Source organism: Propithecus coquereli, unplaced genomic scaffold, assembly GCF_000956105.1.
Source record: "Propithecus coquereli isolate 6110/MARCELLA unplaced genomic scaffold, Pcoq_1.0 Scaffold2374, whole genome shotgun sequence".
NCBI lineage: Eukaryota > Metazoa > Chordata > Mammalia > Primates > Indriidae > Propithecus > Propithecus coquereli.
Genome location: NW_012147924.1, coordinates 18,813 through 26,515, shown reverse-complemented (window position 1 = coordinate 26,515; position 7,703 = coordinate 18,813). Strand labels below are relative to the sequence as shown.

Here is a 7,703-nt window from a genome sequence, read left to right as displayed (position 1 = left end):
TTGCTGCAAATTGCCCACACCAGCAATGGGTTCCCTCTGGCCCAAATTGAGTTTGCTGCCGGGAGAGACCATTCCGAACCCCGAGTCATAATTTACTGGCGTCGGACTGAAGAGTTAGTTCAGGCGGTGCCCTCCTGGCCCTTCCTATGGTACCAAGATGGTGGCAGCAGCAGCTGTTCCTTCCCCCTTGCCATGTGCCACTCAGTGGTGGGCTGTGTATGCTGGTTCTCCCTCCTGCCGGTTCTGTTCCCAGACTGTGGCCCTCCCTGGCGCCTTGCTCCAGCTGGCTATGGAGTTCCAGCAGGGGTGGGAGAACCTCATTTATCAAAAATCTTACAAACACAGATTATTTTATATACCATAAACAATGAGTTTATCTCAAGCAGAGAGCTTGAGGCTCAACATTTTAACGCTATAGTGGCAGGTTGACCATTTGAGCTCTGAATTTTTCTTGATATAATTTGCCCTTTATTAAAAACTCGTGCACAAGAATTGGCCATGCTAGAAAACAACACAAACAATACAGGGAATTCCCAACACAAACAATTTAAAATGCCACGGCCTATCAATCAAATGGGAATTTTCGCTTAGCCACTTCTCACACTCCAGCATGTACATTGGATTACATTAACACCATTCTCTTTACACATAGGTTTGTAGCTATAAGTTCTTCCTTATGTTGCAACAAAACTCACAAATAACAAACAGACAATATAGGGATCCTCAACACAAAAGTGCCAGGGCCTGTCAAACAAATGGGAATCCAAAGGGTACAAATGCCACTCCAAATGGCATCTCAGATGGTGCCTCAAATGCCCTACCATAGGGTTGGAAGGTTCACAAATGGGAATCCAAAGGGGATAAACACCACCCCGACTAGAAGGTTCAAAACCCTTCCCAAACAGGTGGCCTAATCCCCCCATTTCCCAGGCCTCCAACAAATTCCCCACAGGGCTGGAAGGTTCAAAACCCTCCCCAAAGGGATGGCCTAATCCCACTGTTCCCTTGGAAACCCTCCCCAAATGATGGCCTGGTCCCCCCATTCCCTGGGAACTGCAAATGAGCTCTGAATTCAAACCAGATTCCCTAGTTCCACTCAACCTTGTGACTTTCACTCCCAAAAGGCATCTCAGAACAAACAAAACCACCAGGAAGTTCTGAACCTCCCCCTGCCCAATATGGGCAGAATCAGCATCTTGGTGTGCATGCTGGGGAATTTCCCCAGTGAATGGCCTGGCATCCAAACACTTCTTAAATTCATTTCCTTCTCAACTCAGTTCAGGTTGCGGTGAGCTACACCTACTTCAGGGAGATAGAGGAGTTCCGCTTAGCTAAAATAGGCTCTGGCAGCTGCTGGGGCTGTCCCTTGCTCTCTCACCTCAAAAAGAAGTTTCTCTTACCCTTGAAGACCCATGGCTTTGACCTAGGGCTGCTCCCTGCCTCTTCTAGCAATTGTGGGGTGCCATTCCACTGGGGCAAAAACGAGCCCACCCAGGGACACCAAATTCTGTTACTGAAAGTTTGACACTTGTCCCCAAGACCACATCAGAACAAGGACAAGTGGTTTGAGGAGAAGGAAAGAGAAGTTTTTTAATTTGCTGGCAAATGACGAGGTTGGCAGACTCCCGTCAAAAAATACCAACATCCTTATATTTAACTTTTTAAGAAACTACCAAATAATTTCCCAAAGTGATTGTACCTTACGTTCCCACTGTCGGGGTCGTAGTTGTCTGTTCTTGGTTCTTGGTTCTTGGTGTGCTCTTGGCTGAAGATTGACCAGACTCACCAAAAGCAAGGCAAGCATGAAACAAAGTTATTCAGGAAGAGCAAGATAGGTTTATAGAGAAAGAGCAAGATATATGTTCACAGAACAAGAGCAAGATACATTTGCCACACATGATGAATGGGCCCCCTGTCATAACAAAAGGGCTCTCGTTATGGTTTGGGGTCTTGTTTTATAGTGTCTGGATTGGGCCCTCTTCATGGTTCAGATGTCACCACTGAACCACTTTGATGGACAGTTAATGACATGATAATTAGCCTTAGGTTACTCTAGGTCACTTTCCAAATTCTGTTGTGCCTGGGCTACCTGGCCTGTGGCCTGGGGGATTCCCTGCATTCTTCTGCAGGTTGGCAGGGTGTTCCTCTTTCTTCCCAGTGTGTCAGCTGCTTGGGGCAGGATGAAGGGTGGGCAGCATCAGGACGGAGCCCACCTTTGTCCCTAGGAGAGCCGGAATCCCTCACTATCTACCTACCACCACCAGTGGTGTATAAGGATTCCAGTTTAGCCATTCTAATGGATGTGTACCTATAGCATGGTACTTCATTATGGTTTTAGTTTGCATTTCCCTGATGACTAATGTTGTTGAGCATCTTTTCATGTGCTTATTTCCCAGTTGAATATCTTCTTTGGTGAAGTGTCCATTCAAATTCTTAGATCATTTTTTAGAATTAGGTTGCTTGTTTTGTCCTTATTGAGTTTAAGAGTTCTTTATATATTCTGGATTATAAGTCCTTTATCAGATATATGCTTTGCAAAGATTTTGTCTTCATCTGTGGATGGTCACTTCATTCTTTTAATTGTGTCTTTTTTTTCAGAGATAGGGTCTTGCTCTGTCACCCAGGCTGGAGTGCAGCGGTACAATCATAGTTCATTGTAGCCTCAAACTCTTGGGCTCAAGCAATCCTCTCGCCTCAGCCTCCCAAGTGGTGGAGCTACAGGCATGTGTCACCATGTCCCGCTGATTTTTATATTTTTTTTTTTAGAGACAGGGTCTCACTGTGTTGCCCAGCCTGGTCTTGAACTCCTGGCCTCAAGTAATCCTCTAGGCTTGGCCTCCAAAAGTGTTGAGATTATGGGTGCGAGCCACGACACTTGGCTTCCTTTAGTTTATTAATATAGTGAATTACATTGATTGATTTTCAAATGTTAAACCAGCCCTACATTCCTGGAATGAACCCCAGCTAGTCATGATGTATTATTATTTTAATATATTGTTGTATTTGATGTGCTAATATCTTGTTTAAAATTTTGTGTCTATTATTGCAAAGAGTGTTGATCTGTAGTTTTCTTTTTTTATAATGTCTTTGTCTTACTCGATTTGGGCTGCTATAATTGAATACCGTAGACTGGGTGGCTTATAAGCAACAGACATTTATTTCTCACAGTTTGGGAGGTTGGGAAGTAAGGCATTGGCATATTCGGTGTCTGGTGAGGGCCTGCTTCCTGGTTCATAGATGGTGCCTTCTCACTGTGTCCTTATAAGGCAGAGGGAGTGAAGGAAGTCTCTGGAACCTCTTTTATAAGGGCAGTAATCCCATTCATCACCTAACTGTCATCCAAAGGTGTGATCTGTCTCCTAATACCATCACATTGGGGGTTAGGATTTCAACATGAATTGGGGAGGGGACCAACATTCAGTCTGTAGCTGTCTTTCTCTGATTTTTGTTTCAGGGTAGTCTGGCCTCATAGAATGAGTTGGGAAGTATTTTTTCCTCTTCAGTTTTATGGAAGAGTTTGGGTAGAAGTGGTATTTTTTTTCCCCTTAAATATTTGGTAGAATTCACTAGTGAAGCGATTTGCTTATTTTTTTTTTTTTTTGAGTGAGCTTGGGGAATTTTTCTTTGAATGAATTTGTCTGTTTCATCTACATTGGCTTGGGGAATTTTTCTTTGAATGAATTTGTCTGTTTCATCTACATTGTCAAATTTAGTGGTGTCAAATTGTTTATAATACTCCCTTAATTACCCTTTTAATGTCTTCATAATCCTTTAATTATCCTTTTAATAGAATCAGTAGTGATATCACCTCTCTCATTCCTGATGTCAGTCATTTGTGCTGTTCCATCTGGCAATTCCTTGTCAACTCTCACCTCATCCTTGAGTCACCCCTAAAGAGGGGCTCTACGGCCAGTTACCTTAACTTGTCATGGATTAGTTCTGCAGTCACTCTGGTCTTCTGTCTTTCTCTGATTATCTTAGCACTTGGAGTGTGAATTGAACAGCTTAGCCCTTCTTATGATTCCCAAAACCCTAGACTCTTTCATCTTCTTAATCTAGGTGAAGTACGGGCTCCCTTAAATCAGGAAATAGGGTTGAGGTCCCCCCTTTTTCTTACATCCCTCTGGGTGCAGCATGATGCAGATGTGGGTACACAATAGGTACCCGATTTGTAAATAATGATTGGTTGTCTCCTCCTATAGTAACACTTATTTTTTGACCCAATTCCATTAATGTCCAAGTTGAAGCTTTTTCCTCCAATATAAAGCTTTCTATTTCAGAGCACATCCAATAATTCAGGAATATTTACAGGTATTACATTTCTTTTTTTTTTCTTTCTTTTTTTATTACATTTGGACCTTTAAGAAACATATACCATCAGATATACCACTGTTCAGTAAAAATCTATTCTAGTTTTTGGGAAGCAGACATGTCACAAACTATCTTGCTTCTAATCTCTAAGACTTTACTGAGAGTTTATCAAAAAGGTAGGCTCTGATCTATGGGACCCTGAGCCTTGAGGTTTTGAATGTTTTAATTATTGTAAAACAATTTCAAGTGGATGAACATAATTCCCAGCTGTTTTTCTTCTGGAATGGGCTAATCATTTTGAAGTTATCTAGTCCATTACAATAATATTCAATTCCTTGAGCTTTGTAATCTATTCTGTCTTTGGAAAGCCTGGTAAAAAAGTAATTTTTTTATGTGCCGTGTTCACCTTACTGACTACTCATAAGTTAGTAATTACTCTATGGAGACTATTTCTAGATCAGTACGATCCAAGTGCAGTAGTTGCAGGCTACACTCAACTCCTTAACGTGACTCTTGATACCTGACATTGATTAAAAGTGAAAAAGGGTAAGTAAAGAAATACATACTCATACATGATTACGTTTTCAAGAAGCCACCCTTTGCGGAAGTAAACGAGAGGAGACTTTCAGGAAGCTGTTGATGGGGACTGGGGAGGTTTAAAGCTAAGGCTTTGGTAAGCACCCAGGTGAGCTGTAGGAAGGCATGTGTAAGAGTAGATTCTGCAGCATCAAAGGATAATGCTCTAAAAGAGGTGGGTGTTTTCTCAATTACTCTAAATTCTGAGGCTTTCAGCAGTTGAGGGTTAGAAACAAGATCCAAAGAAAAAAGCCATCTTCATAACGCTTAAGAAAGGTGACCGTGCCATTAGGCTCATGATGCTCAATGGTCCAAAAGCCTTTGGGGCTGTAATATGGACAAGAAAAAAATTAATACACAAACCACATAACACCATTAAAACCAAAAAACATTTTTTCATTTAAAAAAGTATTTAGAACACATAAAATGAGGCAATATCTATTCCTTTTTCTCGTCTTCTGGTAGGCGATGTGTTGGTGGCTCCTGCACTGTGGCACTGTCGCTCTCTGAGCCGGTGTTGCTATCACTGGTTCCTTCCTCTGCCATACTGTCGGCCCCTCCTGCCCACTGTCCTTGTCCTCAGGAGTTGGCGTGCCTCTTCACCATTCTGTTGGCTTTCTGTTGTTTCTTCAAGGTGTGTCTCCTCTGTCTCCATTGGAATGTTCTCGTCGTCTTTCTTTCCCTCGGCTTTATTTGCCGCGTGCTCTTCCTCAGGAACGATGCTGCTCTGCCTGCGCTTCGCTTGCTCTGCTGCCTCCTTTTCCCTTTCCTCCTGCCTTTTGCGGGCCTGCTCCTCTGCCTGCGCGATCTCAGCTGCAGTTTCCTCCATACCCGCTTCTACCTTCAGACCGGACGACCTTTTAAGTTCATTGTTAAATGAATCTGTGCTTTCCAGGAATTTCCTCTTCTTTTCCTCATGTGATTTCTCTATTTGAAGAAGTTGAGCCTCTAGTTTGCGCTGATGAACCATTAAAGATTGGACCTGTCGTTTGAGGACCTGCATTCTAGCTGTTGTGACAACTGACCGACCTTGGCACCACGCTCCCGCTAAGGATTTCACTGATGAGGTGGTGGTTTCTCTGGAAACGGGCACTGGCTATATGCTTCATTGAGAAGCCATCATCACGATCATCTGGATCTTCAGCAGGCTGAATGCTCATGTACGGTTCTCCTTTCTCCATGCGAGACTGTCTCTGTCGACTTTCTTCCTCTAAAGCAGCTTCTGCACGACTTTTTGCATTTATGTAAGCAAGGTACGCCGAGGAATTATGCTAGGCCTTCATAGATTCATTGTACTCGATCTTTTCTGCTTTGTATTCGTTTAAATATGCTTGTTTCTCTTCATCAGTGAGATCTTGCCACATGCCACCAATAATCTTGCCAATCTCCCACAACTTTAGGTCAGGGTTAGAAGCCTTTACTTGGTCCCAGACCTTTCCGCTGTACCTCATCAGCAGCTTATCTGGTGGCTTTGGGTTTTTTGGAATCATAATACCAGAGGAGGCCGTGACCTGGCTGTTGGTGCCTGGGTTCCCTCCCAGGCTGTAGTTGTAGACGAGATGACTGTATGGATTGTATCCCACAAAGCCTGGCGTGCTGGGCATTTGTGTTACAGGAGCTGGGGTAGGAGGTGGGGCATAAGATGGTCTTTTTGACGTTTTGGAAGATTAAGTTCTCAGTTCCTTAAGAATGAATCTGAGACACTGCCGGCAGAAAAAGTGCCCGTAGCTCTGGCTTCGCTTCCCTTTGTGCGGTGCACCGGTATTACATTTCTTCATATGACAACATCCCTGTGAAGACAGGTTGCCCTCAGAGGAACTGACATGGGGATGTGGCTTTTCTTTCCTGTGGTGGTAGATAGTGGAGCCAGATCCAGGACTCCTTCTTTTTCTCCTGCCCATCCGCCCAGGACACTTCATGTGGGGCTGCATGACCACATCTTTGTTTGAAGATGTCAAATTTCTTTTGGGCACTCACTTGCATCTTCTTTGAGGACATAGGCCACAGGAGGGCAGAATTTAAAGAATCCTTGAGGTTTCTTGAAAGCAGTTCTGTACCTCAGTTTGGCTACTGAATTGGTTATGTGGCATTGGGCAAGATTTATACATTACACATGCCTCAGTTTCCTTATTTGTTGAATGAGATAGCTGGACTAGGGAAATCTAAAAGCTGACAGTATTCAGTCTCCATGTTTCATCTTCTAAGCTCCTCAGCAAAAGAAAGAAACCCCAGTATCCTGATATTTGCAGGGGTTTCTGGCCTGAGCTCCCATGGCTTCTGGCTTGGGTCCCCCAAGGATTCTGCATCTCTCCCAAACAGCTTCATTTTTTTACCAGATTTTAATCCTAATGTCCAACAATGTCAAAGAGAGTCAACCTCTGAAATGAAAATACTGTTGCAGGTGGGGGAGAAACCAGAGAGAAAGAGTGCTGCCTGAGCATGAGAAGTCTCTCTTGCAGGATTTGGCCCTGCACAGTTATTAAAGTTTTGAAGGGTACCAGAATATGCCACCCTAAAATATGTCTCTTTGGCATACGGATTATTTTGAGCTAAAGGCAATTGAGAACCAGCAGGCATAGGAAAAGCTCTTTACTAACTGCCTAAAAATAGAGTTTACAGTCCTCCTTTTGTAAAGGAAATTTACATTTATAAAGGAAATTTCCATTTGTAAAGGTCTATCTATATCAGGAAGAGAGTTACTCCTTGAGATAAGACTTTTGTCTGCATAACAGGACAACCCTCATTAACTTATCATTTCCTTTCCTCCCCTTCCCATAACTTGCCTCCTTCACCCAGAAGTCCCAAACCCATTTTCC

At 43.2% G+C, this 7,703-nt stretch overlaps 1 pseudogene; it reads right to left on the bottom strand.

Annotated features, from left to right (window-relative positions):
• Positions 1-5,325: 5,325 nt before the first annotated feature.
• Positions 5,326-6,506, bottom strand: LOC105811609 (annotated as a pseudogene).
• Positions 6,507-7,703: the final 1,197 nt, after the last annotated feature.